This window comes from Drosophila grimshawi, unplaced genomic scaffold (genome assembly GCF_018153295.1).
Source record: "Drosophila grimshawi isolate 15287-2541.00 unplaced genomic scaffold, ASM1815329v1 contig_1377, whole genome shotgun sequence".
NCBI lineage: Eukaryota > Metazoa > Arthropoda > Insecta > Diptera > Drosophilidae > Drosophila > Drosophila grimshawi.
Window position 1 is genome coordinate 24,351,876 of NW_025062900.1, and position 21,450 is coordinate 24,373,325.

At 37.5% G+C, this 21,450-nt stretch overlaps 1 long non-coding RNA gene across 1 annotated transcript; it reads left to right on the plus strand.

The window, feature by feature from the left end:
- Window positions 1-8,763: 8,763 nt before the first annotated feature.
- On the plus strand, window positions 8,764-9,386 carry LOC116805718. The gene is made up of 3 exons (XR_004365355.1): window positions 8,764-8,890; window positions 8,952-9,179; window positions 9,248-9,386. It is a non-coding gene; the product is annotated as an uncharacterized LOC116805718 (long non-coding RNA).
- The last annotated feature ends 12,064 nt before the right edge of the window (window positions 9,387-21,450 follow it).

Genomic DNA, 21,450 nt, shown 5'->3' on the forward strand with positions numbered 1-21,450 from the left:
CGAATCTACAGCTATTTTTATGTACACACACAACCATTTCACAAGCACCATTCCTCATTTTCCGATTGAGCTCCAATTTAAAAATGGTTGCATTTGGTTTTTGGCAATGTATTCGTACTAATTGCTTTTTTGTTCGCTCTTCTTGAATAATGACAGTGTGACAAAATGTGTATTACTAGTAAAGAACTGCATGTGTGAGGGGGAGGGGGGGGGGGTGTGTGTGGCTTTTGTTGCTGTTTAATATATATATATTTGTTGTTCATTCATATTCATATTTATAGTTATATTAATATTTATATCTATTGTATTTGCACGACACGTTGTCACCCCAACCTGGAGCTCGGTTGGTTCAGAAGTGCCACGCCCCAGCCATAACCACCGCCCACCACAAACTGCGTATTTTGTGTGCGTTTTGTGCAAATTCGATTTTAATAATTGCAATTTATTTGGCTGCACAGTATTTGTGGACTTACCAAAATGTGTGGCATACTTTGCAGCTGCTGTGCTGCTGCTGAGTGTTCCACACTCCCCCTCTCTCTCTCTATCTCTCGCTCCCCCTCTGTCTGTGTATTATAGTAAATTAAATTGCTTTTTAATAGTTTGCAGTTTTTACAGCCTTAGTTTGCCTCGATTGATTTGGCAATTAACATGCATCAAAAGTGGGCGACAAACAAATTTGTGCGAAATACTTTTCAACAATTGCAAATTGCCGCCTGTCAACGCCTGCAAGTATTGCTTGCTTAGTAGGGGAAAATACGTATCAGGAGGAGAAGAGTGGAGAGGGGGTTGTGTGATACGAGACAAGAGGCATGTCACTTCAGCATGCCCTTGCGCCTGTCGTTCACTGTCGCTGATCGCATGTTAAGCTGACGTTCGACATGCGAATGGCCCAGGAGGGGCAGTATGAGGCAGCAAGGGGCGGATAGACGACTGAGGACATGCAGCACATCCCTGGTTAACGTTGTCTCTTGGCATCCGTCTGGCTGGTTGGCATGCGTGCTGCCAATTCCATCTTGCAATGGTATTGACATTGCACTGCGACTGAAACTTTTGCCGTCTGTGGTCCTTTTTCCATTGGCGCCTGGCTTTTGCTGATGCGACAAATTGACAAACGCTACGAATCACATCTGACGAGCTCAATATTAATTTGAGTTTAGGATGAAATCAGAATGTCAACATTTATCAAATTAAATTGGATTGAGTCTAATTTTTGCAGACATCGATCTGGAAGGGGGGAAAAAAGACAATAAGTCGAAATGTGTTTGAAATACACACAGCTCAATTATAATTCGCACTTTCTTGTCTCACAAGTGTATTCAACTATAACTATTTGATTAACATACAATTATTTCAGCTGCAAAGAACAAAGCTAAAATTAAATTTTCTTAAAATACAAATTTCTCTTAAAATATTTAATTGCTATGCCTTTTGAACAAGTCATTGATTATAAATAAATGTTTATATTCATTTCTTTTTTTATTATTTTATATGCATCACAAATGCGTTTTTAATTGAATAAAACTCGGTCACAATATGTTTGTTAAAACAGCAATCAATTGCTATTGAAAACCAACATTTTTTCAAATTTGCGGCATGCAATTTGTCATCTTTTTATGAAATATGAAAATTATGAAAAAATATTATCGCAAAGAAAGACTGATTATTATTAAAGTTAATAAAAAGTGAATAATATTTTATTTAAACAAGTAGTTTGGTATAAAAGAGTTTGACTACCAGTTATCCTGTTCATAAATCTGTTGAAGAATACTCAAGAAATATGTATAGAAATTATTAAAACTGGTTTGACATTTTTCATGTCTGATATTAGCTTCTATCGCAACTTTTTGATGCGCTTCTCAAACATATTTATGACAATAGGGTAGAATAAAATGTCAGACGTGAACTCTCGAAAAAGTTCAGTTTATGAAACATTTTTTCCAAACACAAAATTTTGCATAACCATGGCCATGGTTGCTGAATATAACAAATCCGTCAACAGGCACGCCCACTTCCCTGGTGTATATAACATGCAGATTGTTTATTTGTTACACATTTCCACAACTCGCAGGCAGGCGAATTGCGCTTGTAACTTATAATTCAATTAATGAATTTGAGCTGCGAACTAATTTGCGTGCCCCAAGGAGCAGCCAAGAGGGGGGAGACGCGTGCGGCAGGTCGCAGATTCATCAGAGAATCGCTGCACGTTTGCGGGTGTATGAGAAGAAAAAAAACCGTTAAAAGGAAAACAGAAAAAGGGCAAATTTGATGCGTTGAAAATCCGCCAAAAATCCACGAGATCTGCAATAAAGCTCGACAAAAATCTCGCGTGGTTGTTAAAATTTTGTCGAGCATTGCATAAAATCTACCAAACGTTGGTTGGGCAGGAGTGGATGGGAGGCGGACGGCTTGACTTTCATTTTTTATGTTTATTGTCGCTTATCGCTGCTCTGCTTGCCTGCCTGCCTGCCTGCCTGTCTGCCTGCAACAGGGGTCCTGTCATTAGAGTCCTGCCGCCAAGATGAAAAAGAGTAAACACAGCGATGAAAAAACGTTAACAACTCTCTTGGGTATGCAAGTGTGAGTCTGTGTGTGTGTGTGTGTGTGGGTGGGTGTGTAGAGTGTGTGGCATGCTATGCTGGCTCATAACAAAACGCGTTACACACAATTTGTGTGCCTCATGTACATGCTTGTGTATGCCTGTTTGTGTGTGTGTGTGTGTGTGTGTGTGTGTGTGTGACTACGTGTAACTTTATTAGCAGTGCCAGGAGATTCTGTGTGTTTCCTTGTCAAAGTTATGAAAACGACTGGGGAATGCCTCCTGTCTACCTCTCTCGCTCCCTTTCAGCCGCCTGCCTTGTTCTAGCCGTGTGTGAAATTAGTTTAGGCGACGTGAACAACAGCAACTCCGAACTACACTTTAAGTCTTGAATACGATATATGCGCGTAAATGAATAGTAAATCAAAAATTGTAAATAACAACTTAATAACATTCCAAGGCACAACTTAAATATAAGAGCTAAATTGAAAGCTTTAAATTATATGTGAAATCTGACTGAAATCATTCAAACGATTTTTGGAGCGAGTCTGTGCTGATTTCCATTTACCTATTTCGAAGCACATTTTATTTGATTTAATTTTAAAATTGTGCTTGAGCTTGGTTGGAGCGACTTAAATATAAAATTCCATTGTGGATGGATTTTTACGCCACATCTTGCCGAATTATCTGCTAGTCACTGCATTGGCATAGTAATTTTCCAAAAAGGCAATCAATCAAAAGGCAAAAAATCATCGCTTGGCTGGTCTTTGGTGTCTGGAGCAGGACCAGGACCAGGACCAGAAGCCAACACAGCATTAAAATGAATTTCAATTACGGGACGAAAACTCATTTTGAGGACACCAGGCACGCTCCAAATTGAGGGCGCCTCCTGGGGTGCTCCATGCATAATATCAGGTGCTTGCTGGCTATATATTTTCTTTAATATTTTTGCAAATGAGGCGACAAGAGGACGATGCTCGTTGAAATCTCAGGGAGCGCGTTTCACCTCGCTTGGGTCATTTAAATGCAGATTGCAGTCAGCTGTGGAATGTGATGGACTTGGGTGAAGGTACCAGCAAGGTGGCAGAGTTGTGGAGCAGGGGAGTTGGTGAATGGGAAGGGAGAGTATTTGCATAATGGCGGCGACACATTGCAGCGGAAACGGAAACCGAACCCCGGCTCACTTGCAAGTGTGCATGAGTCGTGCTTATGACTGCTTGAGTTGATTGTGCGTCCAGCCGTGGTCATCGGCTCCCCCTCCTCCTCTGCCTCCCTCCAGCAGCAGTCCATTGCTGTAAAGGGGCATGCCGGGCCATGGGTAAGTCAGAAATGAACATGAACTGAGCCCAGCTTCGACCAGCACAAACGTTTTTCATTTTAATTCAACTGCAATAAATAAGCTGGCTACTGAGCAAATGCAGCGCCAGGTGATAGCGCTGCATAACAATGCTCCACACACACACACACGCACATATGCGCCACTAAAAAGGGTACAACAAAAGGAATCATGACCTATGCTGGAAGCTATTTATTCGCAGGACCAATGGCCAATTTAAGGTCGCCATTTTGTGGACAGCTTTATTGAAATTGTTGTGGAGAATAGCTTTGGATAATAATAATAATAAATAATAAAAGTCATAAATAATCATTATTATTTATCAGTTATTTGCTGATTAGTTAATAAAAAATAAATAAAAAATTTATTGTTGTATGTTTGTACAACTTTAAAGTTTTATAAGATAGTTTAAGTAATACCGAGTCATAGAAGCTCATAAATATTACACACGAAATTGCAGTTTAGTTTTTAGTTTAATTCTATTATCGATTATATAATAAATGAGTGAGTTGAAAGTTGTTGGCCAAAATGCAGCAGTTGCTGGTTAAAAGTTTCGCTTACGGTTCAAATTGTCCATGGGGTATTATGCATTTCAGGCTGTTGTAATGTTGGTATTTCTTGTAGTTGTTATTTCAGTCGTTGTTGTTATTGTTCTTGTTGTTGTTGTTGTTGTTGTTGGGGTTGTGTTTATGTTGCCACATCGTAGCCGGCACGCATGAAGCAGCGACGACGGCGCTCCGACTTCGATTCATATGCGATGCTGGTGAAAGGTGCAGCAGATGCGGCTGCGGGCGGACGTTGTCAACCATTGTCGGTGGCATGTGGATGCGGGCGTGAATGGGGCAGCAGCAGCAGTAGCACTGGTAGCAGTTCTAGCAGCAGCTGTTGTTGCTGTGGATGTAGCTGTATCTGTAGCTATAGCTGTAGTTACTGGTGTGGCATAAATTGCGTTGCGGTTGCACGTGAAAATTGCATTTGGCTACCATTTGTACTTGAGTATGTGTGAATATGTATGTGTGTGTGTGTGTGTGTGTGTCTGTGTGTCTGTGTGTGTGTGTGTGTATTCTGGCCCTCTTACGTGCTGTGCAAATTGTGGACTTAAATGTTTATGCGTTGGTTTGGGCCCAGAGTCACTGCCAATTGCCACCGCACCAACAGCAGTCGCATTCGCATTCGCATCCGCACCCCATTTGGCCGTTTGTTTATTAAGCTTTTTGGCCAAAATAGAAAAAGGTGTTGAATGCCACTCGCTGGCTGCTTTTTATTACCCCAAACACACACACACACACACACACACATATACATATCTCTAAGTGCAGAAGCAGCTGCAGAATAAATATATATTTTTATTTCTTCTCTTTTTGCCATTCTTTATTTTGTTGTGTTGCCAAGGCGAGCGTATAAATTAAACGCGTTACAGCTGGCAACCACAGCGATTTTGTGCCCCCCCCACCCCCTCCCATGCCGCCACAACTGTTCTCTTTTTTTTTTTTTTGGCTCGCATTAAATCGCCTTTGCACCCGCAAAAAGCACTTAATGCAGCCCTGCCGGCAAACTACGCGCCCTGGTTCAGTGTCGCTTGAAGCGTATACAAAATTTAAATAAGAAACAAATCGAAGTAATGGCATACAAGCCACCCCACCCAACCAACCTCCCCACCCCAACCCACACCCCAACACCCACAGCATGCAGATAGCAAATACCAAATGTTCAATGTACTAAAAGGCAATCAAAAAAAAAAAAAAAAAAAAAATACAAATGAGAGAAAAAAAGATACAGCGGAAGTGAGTAAAAACAAAAGAAACTGTAATACTGTTGAAGACGAAGCCATCGGCATAATGAAAAAATAAAAACGAACCCAAAAATCCAACGAAATGAAATTCATTGAACCGTTGCGCACACCATATTAAAGGGCATTAATGAAATTATGCTGTCTGCATGCCTACAGAGCGCATCCCCTACGACAGACAACAGATCCACCTTTGCAGTCACAGTCTCACAGCGATCTGGATATGTGCGTGAGGTCAACTGGAATAGTCAAGGACTTGAGAAGGGTTCAGTTTCAGGAACTATATAATTTGAGAGTTACGCATTTCTAATTGACCAATTTATTTTCGTTTTAGTTCTCTTCTTTTAAATATGGGGCACTTTTTTGAACTAAATTGGCATTATTTACAACAAAAAATACCCAACGTATTTCAGCTTAAAATATTTAGTTGAAATTAATTGCCGACGATTTTTTTATTTTAATAATTAATAACTAAATTAAAGTGCCATAAATAATACACAATACAATGGAGTTGAAAAACTCGTAGATATAAATTATTCCGATTATTTTGATTTCGAATATTTAATGGAAAATAATTGAATATTGTGCAAATAACGAGATTATATTCGTATAAATTACGGTCAGCTTTTGTTGGAAAACTAAGTGCTTATCGATAAGTTGCAAACTAAAGCCGGCCATGAAGAAGCCGCTGTCAGCCGCAGCTGCGGTAATGATATGCTAAAAGTATCTCCGATCCACAAAGCTGGCCACACAGTGCCTTACTATCACACAGCTTCAGCCAATCGACGTTCAATGAAGCGCAAGGAGTAACAAAGAGCTTACGACCAACACTTAAATACAACGAAACGTTCTTAATCACACCATAGATACGTAGTTACGCAGATGCATAGATACGAAAGGAGCGAGGGAGGAGAGGATAAACCCAAAGTGCCAAACGCTTCAGCGAAGCGATTTGAAGTTCCTTTCGACATTTCAGTCAGCTGTCAGTGTGTTACTCCTGCTCCCACCACCATCCCAGCTGCTGGTGCTCTAAGTCTGCTGCCACTACTTTGGATATAAACGCTTACAATCTGCAGAATAAAGTGCACCAGAATCAGCTAGAAACAGCTAGAAGCAGCCACTCCGGCGCTAAAAATAATCAAACACAAGCTGCTGAGCGCTTTGCGGCCTGCTAACCTCCATTTTCCCCGTCCACCTCATGTACCATTGCCTCCTCCTCTTCTTCATCTGGCTACATTTTCATTTTCGGCTTTCTCATTCACTTGTTTCATCCTCGTTCACGTAGCCTGGGCTAGTTGCTTTGACTATTCGACGCTATGTGGCACTTCCGTACTTCCGTTTTTTGCACTTTGCATACAAAGTACCGTTAACTACTAGCATCAGTTTTGGCCCACACAACAATCGGGCGCCGGCAGCGTGGAGCACCACTGACATTGCGGTTTTTTTTCACCAGATTTCCTTTCGTTCCGCATTTCGGCAGCTATTAAATGGTTTCCTCATGGAAATTTCATTGAAATGTTACGCCACGAAAGTAGTGGGTATAGTTAGAGGTAAGGGCACACAGGGACAGTGGCAGGGGTAGGGGCAGAGGCATTCATTGAGCCTTGAAAAGCCATCAGGCACAGATTTCTACTCAACAGCTTGCTCCGAAACTCCCTCAACACTTGGCCCCCATCATAACTTTGGCGCATTGTTTGCATCAAGTGGAAGGGCGCAAAAGTAAAGCTGGCTAAAGTCTTCATTAAGAATGGCATCAGATAGTCTTGATGAGACCTTAACTATGTCTCTAGTACAAGAAATTTAACTACCGATTCAATATTTAATTCGAAATTTAAATATTTTTCACATTATTCAAAGTATATGAGTGCACCCATAAACTATTTGTAGATCCAACAAAATTCCAGCAATACTTACACAGAACAATGTTGGGTACAGCACAAATTCAAGATTTTTATTAATATTTGAAGCAACACTTGTTTTTCAACAAAATGTTCACAAAATTAGAAATTTTCTCCAGTTGGACAGTTATTGATGTAAAAAGTATCTCATTTGTCGACACCAGACTTTTTCGCATTCGATCTCCTTATAATTTCGTAAGCATGTAGAAACAGATTGTCAATAATCACTAGAGTCACCATGGCACACACAAATAGCTTCGTTTGTGGATGGACCATCGTTCAATTGTAGTTGCTGGTGTTGCTTATCTCTCAATGTTATCAACATTTCAAATTTGAATTTTCTTTTAATTTTTTAGTGACATGGACTACTTGACTGGAATAGAAAAAACATGAGATTTCTATATAGATAGATACACAAAGCTCCTCAAATTGTTAAAGTAAAAAATATATACTTTGGTATATTGAATACTCAAACAACATTTATTGCATTTCAATTGGAAACTTTGTCTCTGTAAGCGATAAATATAACTGGTAATTTACACTTGCCAAACGATGAGCGAGTGTACAGAAGTAGCTCCAGCTCCAGCCTCTATCGTTGCTGCTTCCTTGCCTCTGCTGCTCTTGGCTTTTTGTCTTTGGCCTAATCGGTTGGCATTTTTTCGGTGGCCTGCCACATTTTTATGTACTTTCGTGTGGCTGGGCCCAGAGGTCATAATTTCTTGTTAAGCCCACGACGCAAATGGCACTTTTACCTAAATGGACCATAAGGCGTTGAAAAGTTGTTATTGCCCCTCCTGCCCCTTTTTACATACACACACACACACACACACACATACACCCTCGAAATTCAAGAATTACCTTGGCTCGGCTGGCGCAATAAAAAGGCAAAACACATTTCGATTATGCGGCTGGAGTTTTTTTTGTTTCTGTTTCTTCAGTTTTATTTTATTTTTATTTTTTAAATTTCGTTTTTACAGTTGACTTTGCAGGTTCTTAACAACAATTGAATGCGCTGGTGGCTTAAGCTAATCGAATTTATGAATTTACCGGAGCTGCAATAAAAAATTTCCCACAACCAAATAAAATATAATTTGCCTGATAGCCATAATATGCTACTTGGGTATAATTCTCACAATTTCATTGTATTTTATTTCATTTGTTTTTTTGTTTTTTTGTTTTTCGACAGTCACCATGCCTCTAATATTGAAGTCCACAAAGACTATCAATCGTAGTTGACTCATAGTTTTAATCACAATTAACAAAATTATTCCAACATTTGTTTTCAATTGTTCAAAGATGTGTGCAGGTTGCATTTGCAGTGCTATGTGCTGGTAAGTTTCTAGTTATCTGCATTTGGACAAGAATACTAAATAATACGAATCATTTTTTAAGCTGCCTTAAATGGGGCCTTAAAATGACATTGCTGCTGCTCTGCTGCGCAATCGGAGTCCTCTTCATCTTGACAGCTATTATCTATTTTGCATTCTTTTACAAAATGGGTGACGAAGAGAAGGCTGCAAAGGCATTCGCAGGATTTATTTACAAAAAGGGGTTCGTGACTGATATATACGCGGAAAAAATTGGAAATTGAGCTGTTTTAGGAAGAATAACTAAAGTGCGGTACTGTTTAATATTTGAAGTTATTTTTAAAATAATTATTTGTATATATTTGTATCTTTCTTTTTCAGTCAAATCTGCGAATCGAGTTCTGGAACACAAGTAAGCCTGAGCCCAAGCCAAATAATCTGAGTCTAGTTCTGGCTCTAATCTGTTTTAAATGTTGATTGGGAATATATAAATTGTACATGTGTCTTTTAATTGCATTAATTGCATTCGAAATGGGATTTAATCGTGATCAGCTCTGAAAGCTTACCAAACTCAGCTGCTTCAGTTAAGGACTCAATCGTGCATTATTCGCAAATATCTTCAGTTCAAGATTCAGCTCAGATAAGGCTTTAACTTCTGTTGACACGTCTGCACTTTATTGTTTATGAGCAAGCCGCTATTAATGCTTTTGCTGTTCCTGTATTCTGTATGCAGTTGCTGCTGCAGCTGGCCACAATGCGTATGCGCAATTTATTTGCATGTGATGACCGGCATTGCGTAAAAATTAATGAAAGGCAATTAAAAGCATACGGAAATGTAATAAAATGCGTAATGCGCATTGTAAAAGCCAACATCAATTATATGTTGTTGGTTTTGTTGTTTGCTTAATGCAAATGACACACAATAATGTAGGCAACAAAACTGTCGACTATAAGCAATTTAAAATTACTATTGCAAATAAGTATTTTTTAGCATGCTAAGCCAACAACAAAGCCTAATCGTTGAATTGAATTTGCGATTTGTTATAAATGTTTGGCCACATGTTTATTCCTATGAAAATTGAAAACGATTGTTTGACGTGTTTTTGGTGTTGATAGCCAAATTGAATTTGTTATTTTGGGCTTTACAGCCGTTGTTGTTGTTCTTGTTGTTGCTGTTGTTGCAGCTTTCATGGCTGTCTGCAATCAATTGGCATGACAAATGCGGTTTGTCGTTGCAAATGCCTTTTATAATACCCTGTAGAAGTCGCAAGCATATGAAGTGTTTATCGGTTCAGTATAAATCTAATTTGTATATAGCTAACCAACTAATGAGACATTGTAGATAGTTTGTTAGCTATACGAATTTGATTTATAGTGAGCCAAAATACACTTATATTTTGGAAAATAAATGCACCAAATGCACATAGATAAAGTATTAAGATAATTTAGGCAATTTCATTTTGTTTTGCATATGTTGAATTAAATGAATGAAAGGCGAACTAACAGCAAGTAAATCAGCCGCAAATGCATTTCATTTTACTTTTTCAAAATAAAATATATATTATAATTAAAAGGACGTATCTACAAATATGCGAAGCTCAGCATAAATTTGGTTACACTCTTCATTTTGAATGTTGAACTTTTCAAAGTGTGAACAATAAAAGAAAATAAGTATGTCATGATAATTATACAAAAAGGATAACTCAAAGTTTGGCTAACCAAACACTTGGGACGCTGCTACTTGTTGTTGTTTGCTGTTGTTGCTGTTGCAGCTGTTTTGTCAAGTTTCTTTCTTTTTGTCAAGCCACAAATCGGTTGCAAACACTGCGGACGAGCTGAATGCTGTTGGACACACTGGGCAGCGTTCGAAAACTGGTGCATTATTCCGATTTTACACGTTGCTGCACTCGAAAATGAAACGGACTATAAGCCCCACTTGGCTACAATAAGTTAGTCAGCTTGTAGCTTTTGTAAAGCGGAGAGGTGATGGGTGGAGGGGGTGGAGGGGGCTGTTGGGGGCGGGACAGTCGTATCGTTGTCGTGGCCATCATTGCTACTGTCCGCCGCTAAAAGCTTTTTGATTATGAAAAATGTTCGAAACATATGCTCCAAATGACTGCGGAGCGTGCAAAGAACAAGAAGAAGAAGAACAAAAACAACAACAGCAAGCAGCAAGCAGCAGCAGCAGCAGCAGCAGAATAAGAAGATTGTGTTCGCTACCTCCCTATCTCTCTCTCTCTCTCTCTCTGTGTGTGCTTTTTACACTGCACTACAAAAGTGTGCGTACACGATCCCATTCTAGTTACATACATTTGTATATGTAGAACATGTACTCAACACTGTCTAAGTGAACATTTCTTAATTTTTTTTTACAGTATATATATTTGCCCGGCTGCATTTCATTTTCATTTTTAATTTTTTTGTTTTTTTTTTTTGTTTTCCTTGTTTATTGCGGCTTGGCTGGAGTTGTGTTTGTGTGCAGTTGCTTTTGATGTTGGTGCATTGTTAATGGTTGCGCCATTTTATTTTTAAATTAATAAAGTGGCATAACAAAACAAAACTACTTCAAGAGTTTCACATCACCCGAGTGGCAGCAGCAAAGTTGTATTTATTTAAATTTTTTTTTGCAGTTTTACGCAAGCGCCAAATGGTAAAGAAATTGTGAATAGAAGTTGCTGCAAATCTTTTTTAATGAACCAGCATTACGACAAATTTAATAATAATAAAACGATTTGGCTTAAGTTACATTAGATATATTAACAAAAAAATATCATAGTTTTATGCCTCGTTTTACTCAGAGGCTGAATTTACCATTCACATTAAGCAGTAAATATAAGTAAGTATGACTTAAAGTGAGCTATAATACTAAAATAGCTTAACTTTGTAGATAATTAAGGAGGCTCCATGCAGCGACATCATTACGAATAAGGCTCGATGGCTTTATCTAACGTGCCAAAATCGGAGCTTTAAGTTAAGAAAGCCTCAAAGTGCTCCCAGCTTGACAATTTGTAGTTATGCCGACAGCCGGCAGCAAACTAACAACTTTGGAACAACTTCAAAATGAGATCAGACGTACTTAAGTTGCTCGGCAAGAGACACACAAAATAACAATTAAACATCAGGCGGAACAGACAAACTTTTGTCGAAGAGCAAACAAACCCAAAATACATAAAAACTTACACTCCAATATATGGATACAAAGTAAGTACATACAGTTGTATGTGTGTGTGTGTGTGTGAGTGTGTGTATATATGTTATATACTTGCCTATATGGCCGCAAAAGACGCGATGCAAAAGTTCGCGCCTTGGTACAGGAAAAGGTTGGGGGCTTGAAAACTTTGTCAGCGAACGTGACATGAAAATCGCAGCGCTGATGAAAAATGCTAAATCGTGACTCGAATATAAGATTTTACACAAACACACACACACACACACACACGCACGCACACACATACACCAGCAGTCATCATAATAACTCCAAAAGGAAGAAAAATAAGTCTTTGTAGCTTCAGCGACACATGGCCTATGGAGCCTAAGACTTACCAATTGAATTTAGCCCAAAAAATACATTAGACATTATCGAATTCAAATCGAAAAACGGCCAACTCGACCTAACCCAGACGCGACTACTTTGTAACTCGAGAGCGCCATGTGCTGAAGTCTGCTGGCCAGTCCAAATATAGCAGCTCCATTTCGAGTGTTAGACCAGAACTGTTTCTCTATATTTAGGCCACAATTTCGGAATCTGGCTATGCCAGCTAATGGCTTCATTTGCTACGCGCCTGTCGACTCAGCCCAAAACACAAATCAGTCCCCGTCCCATCCCGTCCCGGTTACTTGATGCCAATGCAATGTGTGTATGAGTGTGTGTGTGGGGAGTGTGTGTGCACTTGACTTCGCCTGCTGCGATTTTATCGTTTAAAAATATCATAAAAATAATCTCACTGATCTTCTCTGCTCTCTTACAAGCTCGCTCTCTTGTCTCTCTTCTGCCACTGTCTCTTTCCATTTAATATGTGCATCTCGCTCGCTACGCGTTGGTTTCTATAAATACTAAGTTTATTCTGCTCGCTGCATTTTTCCGGCATCAATTGGGTGTGTGTGTGTGTGTTGTTGCAGCTATAGTTACGTGTTGTTCTTCTCTAGAGTCTAGAACCCCTATATGTTAGCTGTAATTAGATGTCGCCTTGGGGTTGGTCTTTTTTTTTCAACTGTGACAAAGGCTATTGCACTCAGCCTGGGGCATTCAGTTACCAACGCGTTGACAAATATTTTCTAGTTGCCAGGCAGAGATTTTTAAATTTATATCAGGCGAGTTCAAAGGCCCAACATCTGCACGTGTATCCCAATGAGCATTTAGATTATTTAATTGCTCAATAAGTGCCAACTGCTGTACAAATACAAACTGTTGGAGCTGTCTCCCTCTTTGTATTGTATTTGTAAGTAGCCTAAGTGCGTTGACGCATTGCACTTGTTTGTCGACGTGGGAGGCAGGCACATACATTATCTAATGGAATGGCTCCCTTGGAGGCTGTTAGATAACAGCCAATACAATATCACACTAAATTGTGTGAGCAATTAAGAGCAACGCTCCTCAAAGATACCAAACAGAAAATGACAAATCTGATATGGCTGCATGGCTTTAGTTTAACAAGCGTGTTTCGAATAAAAATTAAATAATAATAAAATAAATAAATAATTAGTTTGAAAAGTGTATTTTGTACAATTCATTCCTTCATCACCTTGTGTGGTTGGAAGGCTGTCTTAAAAATTTATTTTAAAAAGCGTATTTGCAATTAATAAAATGCAATAAAAAAAATAAGTTTGAAAATATATTTTATTTATTTTTTAAATTGATTTTAGAGTAGGAAGGAATCATTTTTAATGGGTACTTAGAATTACAATGTAAAACTCAAAAACTTTCCAGAAACTGGTAAGACTGAAAAAGTTATCAACAATGTTCAAACAATTTTTGATATTAAGAAAAACATAAGATTTTGAGTCAAAGTTTTAAGTATGCATTCAAATAAAATTATTATTCGAATTGTATTAGAATTTTTTCTTTCAACAACTTGTAAATCTACACAAATTGTAATATTAAATAAGGATTAAAATTTGGAGTGAAATTAAAAACTATTGCATAAAAATAAAATGATTATTTAAGTTCTTCAGCTAGTTTTTTATTTACACTAATTATGTCGTTTCACATCTTCAAAATCTTTAAATATCTGCATATTATATAAATATTTCATGCGTAAGCGAGAAGCTTCTTATTTTTGAAATATTTAACACATTTTATATTTATTTTTCGATATTTACGATTGCTCAAGGTTGTTGCCCATCAGATAATTCAATACTTTTGCTTAGCTAAGCAACATTTTGTCTCATGCCTCTGCATCTTTTTAAGTTGCGAAGATTCATCGAGCAACGAAAAAAAAACTACCCTGCCCCCTTATATTGCCCCCTAGCCCCCGTGGGTAATGTGTGGAATACAAATAAATATTAGTTTCCAACGCAGCCGCACACACACTACGGACAATCTGTGAGGGAGAGCAATTGTATCTAAGTATTTCTATCTCTATGGTTGTATGTGCATTTGTATCTGCGTTAGCTGCCCACGTCTCTGATGCTGACTGCTGACGCTGACTGTTGCCGTCGAGAGCATTTTATATTTTAATTCCTATTTATGTATGTGTGCATGTAAGTGCTTAGCCAGTAGAGCAGAGCAGCGAAGAGCCCTGGCCAGCATCAGCATCAGCATCAGAACCCGAACCAGAACCAACTAAAGCTAAAGCAGAAGCAAATGCAGCGCCCTAAAAGAGCCAACCCAACCACCCACCCATCCACACAGACACTCCAAATGTAGCCTGTATCCACTTGCTAGCGATTTCAAAGCGTTATTTATTTGTGGCACAAGCGACCATATTTCAAATGCACACCGCCAACCTCCACGCTCCTAACCACCAAAGCGTCACAGTCGCGACCAAGTTGAAAAGTCGACAAAAACACAAACACTGCTACATACAATGAAAGAGAGCAAGCGAGAGAGAGAGAGAGAGAGAGAGAGAGAGAGAGAGAGAGAGAGAGAGAAAATGAGAGAGACAGAGCTTGAGGGAAAATCATACTAAATGTAGAAAATTTGGTAAATGCGACTGCCGACTAGACAACTATGGAATGCCCTAAACCCTACTCATCAGGGTAGGCTTTAAAATGCTGTTTTGTTACAGCATGTGCCTAAAATGTTCATTGATGTTTGGTTACATTTTGTACATTTTAGATTAATTTGTTTTTTATGTTTTCCCGTATTTAATTCATACAAATTTCAATTTTGTGCTGTTATATTACTAAAAATAGATGATTGAGTTTTAAAAGTAATCAACGAATATCTATGTGAAAAAATCGATGTTTGGGTACGCTTTATAAATTTATGATTAATTTATTTCTAATTTTTTACCGTAGTTAGCTGATTTGTTAGGGAAAAAATGTCAACTTCATTACATTTCCGAAGATACGTAAATGAGTTTCGTTAAAGCAACAACGAATATCTGAATATTGTAACTATGCTTTAACTTAGTTCAGAAGGCAAGCAACATATCAACTTTACATTAAATATTAGAAATATTCTAATCTAACTATAATAATAATAATAATATCTAATCTAACTATATTAAATACTTAGAATTATTTTTTTTAAGATCCAATATTATTCATATAAATGGAGGGATTTCTTATACCTAATACGACTTCTCTCGTTCAAGTCAGAACTGGGTATTACTGTTATTGAGGGAGGTTTTGAGCATTGCAGTTAGGTTAGTTCTCAGTTAGGTTTCTTCTTCTTCTTTTTGTTGTAGCGGCTTACCGGCACAACTCGGTTGGATTACAGTTGACGTTGTTATTGCTGCTGTTGCTGTTGTTGTTGATGTTGCTGTCCAAAACGCTTGCTGAATTTTTCGCGTTACCACTGAAAACTTTTCGCACGGATGCCTTTTGTTGTTGCTGTGGCAACCGCTGTTCTTCCTATACCCTGTTCGCATTGCAAATATGTGAGTTGAGTTAAAATAAACATTATTGTTATCTTAAACAACTGCCTAAATATATTTAAATGTCTATATGTCCTCCGCAGCCTTCAACTTTTGTTTGTATGAGTTTGTGTGTACCTAATAATAGTGTTATCGCTTTATTACAGGGTATCTTCTAGTCTGGAGCTGTCATTCAAACATTTGAACTTGTTTGCTTTTTTTTCGGGATTTTTGTTGTTGTTTTTACAACTTAACGTGTCACACAAAGGTGCACGAGAAGTGCATGTGTTTGTTGTGCGTGTGTGTCTGTGTGTTGCGCTTGCTCATATCGAAAGCATGCATTGCTGCTGCTTGATATTTAGCTCTAACCAGCCCAACAACTATCTGCCACACCCGGCAACACACTCACACACACACACACACACATATACACTCACAAGCGCCACCATTCGCGGCCAGCCACTTTTTTGTACTAAATTTATGCGCTTTTATTTTATGAAAAACTTTTGCAATAATTTCTCAAAACGTTTTTGTGGTGAATTGAAATGCGAGAAAAACATTTTGCGGATGGCGACTAAAAACTTGAGAAAAACCTTAGCCCTACAAATACACACATACACACACACACACACACACACATACACAGGCACACACACACTGCGTGCTTACGTTAAGGAAAAATAAATACTTTTGCAAAGCAGGCAGCCATTTTTTGTTTTATTTTGTTGTTGTTGTTGTTGTTATTGCTGTTGTCGCTGCACTCGGCCACGCCCACAAATGACGTTTAGCATCGGCTGCCAGCGGCAAAGTTTTGTGCGCTTCACGTCTTTTGGCTCTATTGCGTTGTCTTCTTCTTCTGCTGGCCAAACTTTAATGAAAAGTTTTCCTAAGAACTTTTACGCTGGAAATTTTAACGCTTGAATGAAGGCGCCGCCAGAAAGAAAAGGATGGGGGTGGGGTGCGTGTGTGTGGCCTGACATTAGATTGTTTTTGCAGCGCTATTTGCCAAAAGTCAGTGAGTCTTACTAACCTGGCCATAACCAACAAATGCAAGAACTAACCGAACAGCAACGACAACGAGAAAAGGGCGTTGGTAAATGGTATCAATTTGAATATTTCAGTTACCGACGCTTTTCCAACTGCACTTGCAAATTATTTACCTGAATAAACATTCGGTATTTTAATTACACAGCGTGTGTGTGAATGTGTGTGTGTGTGTGTGTGTGTGTGGGGAGGCGCCTGTTGTGGGGAGGCGATAACTTGGGCATAATTGAATTAACACACAATTTACGGTACATTGCGTAAACTTTTTGCTGTGCTGCCATTTCAACGAGGAGTCTGTGCTGATAACTGTCAGCGAAGCGACGGGTCGGGTAGGGGGCGGTTGGTTAGTGTTGGTTAGTTGCTTGGTGCAATACTTGGCGCGCTGCCTGCTTTTTTTTTTTTTTTTTGGGTGTGCCTTCTATATACATTTTTGCAAAATATTGCACAAAACTTTTACGCAACTCAAAAATCTGGCACGAAATATGATCAAAGTTTGTATTTTTCTAATTAGTTTGTCATGTTGGGTTGCACGAACTGAGAAATGTACGGATCTATTTAATTATATATATATATATACATAGGAAATGTTATCTAAAATCTGCAAGGATTGTGGAAACTCAGAAATAAAGCAAAATAAATAATAATAATAATAATACTGTTAAGAAATAATACAGAAATTTAAATAAAATCTCAATTAATTAGCAAACTTTCTATGGTTTCTGTACTGTAAAATATGAATACTAAATCTATGTTAACCATATATTGAATCATTTGACCTTATGTAAACATGTAGATATCAAATTTTTTTATATTAATAAAATATTTTAAACAAAAAGCCTTAAAATGGGAAGTATATAAGTATATACATTTTATACGGCATATGTATGTTTAAATAAAAAATTGCATATATCTCATCTTATTCAGAGACATTTGCACTTGAATTGAATAATGTTTTCACACACATACAGATATTTAATATGACATCTGTGCACATGCAATTTGAATATTGCACACTCAGACACTTAATTTACATAATTAAAACTTTCTTAATTGTAGCTTTGTCTGCTGTTATGCTATTAACTTAACGATATCCATATCTACAAATGTGCAAATACATAGGTAAACGTATTTTGTGCACTAATTGCCTTTCAAGTTACTATTGATTTCACAGGCAAGGGCAAACATGTAAATTTAGAGAGGGAAATTGTGCTTTAATATGAATCAGATATGTATATATATATATTTATATATACTTATGTACTGCTTGACTTTAGTTTGACTGATTTACATTCGTTTAATATGTGCGCTTATTAAAGTTTCACTTTGTTTGCCTTTCAATTTATTTTCTTGTGTGTTTCTTTTTTCCTTTTTTTTTTGTATGAAATTGCTTGTAAATACATTGAAATTGCCGCCACTTGAGTTCATTCATACGCCGAGCCATATGCAATAATACAACACAAGTACGAATGCGAGTACGAATACGAGTTTGGGCATGACTATATATATATATATATACACACACACACACACACACATATGTATATATTTATATATATATATGAATTGATGAGGGGTATTCGTACATGTGTAGGCATGTGGCATGTTCTACATGTGTCCGCTTGCAAGGCTTGACTTCCACGTAATTACGAAACAGCCAACAGACAAACGTTGCAAGGGTCCAGTGTCAGTGGCAGTGGCAGTGGCAGAGGCATCGTCAGAGACCTGAGACACAACAGTTTCATCACATGTGGCACTGGATAAGAGCTATAGGTAGTCCAATAAGGGCTTTGTCCATGTCCAGATCCCTTCCGACGAGTGTGTTACACATGTAAGCCGTTAAAGACAATGACAAAATGGGCGCATTGTGTTTGAACGGGCATATCATCGATTTGAATGGGGTACACAATTATTATAGTAAGTTGTTTCAATTAATGGCTAGTGGTCAGCTTCGTCGAGTTGTCGATAAAAAACGATTTCACAAGCTTTAAATTTCAAAATACAAACATCTGCCATGTCACTTCTTATCTTACCTTAATAAGATAAGGTATATTAGATATTCTAGTGCTAAAGTCAAATTACTTTTTATCATTTTCCTATCAAATTCACTTTCAAGCAACACCTTTACTCAGTTTTGTACAAGACAATTAAAAATTCCTCAAATTGTGAAAATTATGAAATCACACATTTAAAACATATGACATAAAAAAAATAAAAAAAATAATATTTCACTTGATACTTTATTCAAACTAAGTCCATTTTTGAGTAACTGCCACTCAGGTAATATTTTTGATGCATTTCTATGCGGCATGTGAATGCCCTTTAATTTCCACTTAAAGTTTATATATGTATGCCGTCGTCAAGGGGCATAAAATCTAAAGTCGTTTGTCACGTTTTGCACATAAAAGGATTTTCAATTTTCCAATGTGACAAGCGCGCAATGCCCGCATTTGCATACTGAAGCTAAAATGGAAATCAAGGGGCAGGAGCAGTGGCAGGGCAGGGGCAAGGACAAGAGAAGGTGCCTCAAGGAGCAAGCGCAAAGCAAATAAAATCAAATTTTATGTAATGCCATGAGTAAAAACTCCAAGATGGCACTTTGAAAAAATTTTTTTTTTCACTTTTATTATCAATAAAATACATTAAATCAAATTCAGCAATTTAATTGCGATCGTAAAAACAAAGAGAATTCTAGAAATAGGCAAATACTGTGGATTTGTTTTTCTCTTGCGGCTGTGCGGCGCATTATGAGTAGAAGTTTATTGTGCCACAAAATGTGGCATATAAAATGCTTGAGGAATACAAACAGAATACAAGGCAAAAGATTTGATTATGCGACCAATGCAAGGCTGTCATCTACTCGCCTTTTTATTTGTATATATTTGGTTTGGTTTGGTGGAACAGATAAGAGTAGTGGCAGAAAAATGTTTAATACTATTGAGAGTATTATATTAATTTTAGATATTTTGTGCTCCTTAGTTAACACGATTATATAAATATTCAATTAATATTTTGTGCAGTAACCTCAACATAGATTTAATTATTACTTTTTGTTTGGTATTATGAATTTAGCAACTGTTATTTTTCAATATCAAAGCATACTTTTTTTTACAGACATTCATTTTTACTGGGGCCAAAATTATTCTTATCAGCATAGTTGGTATCGGTATACAGGATTCAAGTACAAATTTGTGTGTGTAAGTGTGCAATCATTGTGTGTGCACTCCTTAACGAGATTTATTTGTAGACAACAGTTGGTGGCTATGTTTTTATGGCACAACAGCAGCCAGAGAGAGATTCATCAACCTAACGACAAGGATGAGCATCAGCTCTGGGAGCTATTTTTGCCACCCAAAAATACATTTCATACAGGCCAAAGATGAGCAAAAAAAAAAAGGGGAAAAGCAAAAATGAAGAAATCGCTCAAAATCTAACAACAACAAAAAATTGAATTGCATTTGTGTGTTTCTCTCTCATGTAAGCGGAGGCATCTTCAACTTTTGCTTCTTTTTGCTGGCTGTATCTATCGGATGCATCCATTATGTGTGTGCATTTCCAACTTTTTTTTTTGTATTTGTGTGTGTGTGTGTGTGTGTGTGTGTATGCATTAGTTAAGCTTTACATTTGCACATTAAAAGGCGAATTGTGTTCGAGCTTCTCTCACAGCGACAAACTGCAAATGTTGCTAAGCGCTTAAGAGGATTTCAAGTCGAATGTTGTAATACGCACTTAAAGCATTTAATGCATTTAGTACACATTTTCAAATGATAAATTAAAACTAGTATTAACAGTCAGTCCTGAAAATAGGTGCTCTGTTATTTTGGCTATTATTTAAACCGATTTTTCTGTTTGTATATCCAATTTGTAAACCTAACTAAATTCCATAATTATATTTCATCTTTCTTCACATGTTGAAGGGTTTCAAAGTTAGTAAATATTATTATTCTTATTTCTATTACAAAGTTGTCAAATAGAAATTGAATATAGGAATGCCTACTTATTGATTTCGTTACATGATGAAATCGGAATTGATCATTCTATTTATAGGTACTACCAAATTAGATGTTAGCCAAATGGTATTGCTTCCGGTCAACACATTCCAAAACTAATAAAAATAAATAGAATTTAACTGTAATTGTTTGTCGAGAACATTGGCGAAGAGTAGTACCAATAATAGGGATAAACCGATCACCATTTGGATGCTTGCCAAATGTATGTGTGTGTGTGTGTGTGTGTGCTTGTGTGTATGTGTGTGTATTTGTGTGAACATAAAAAGTAATTAAGCAATTTGAACGTATTTTGACATTTCCAAAAATATGTCAACTCAAGCTGCGAGCGACTCGATATTGTGTACGAAATAGAAAAAAGAGCAAAAGAAATGGCAAACTGATGCCTTCGGCCGGGTTTTTAGCTATGGCCAACAAGATGCTGCCAAAAAGCCGAAACACAATCGAATCGTAATGCTAGATCGTGTAGCTAGGCATACTCATATATATATATACATATATATATGTGTGTGTATAT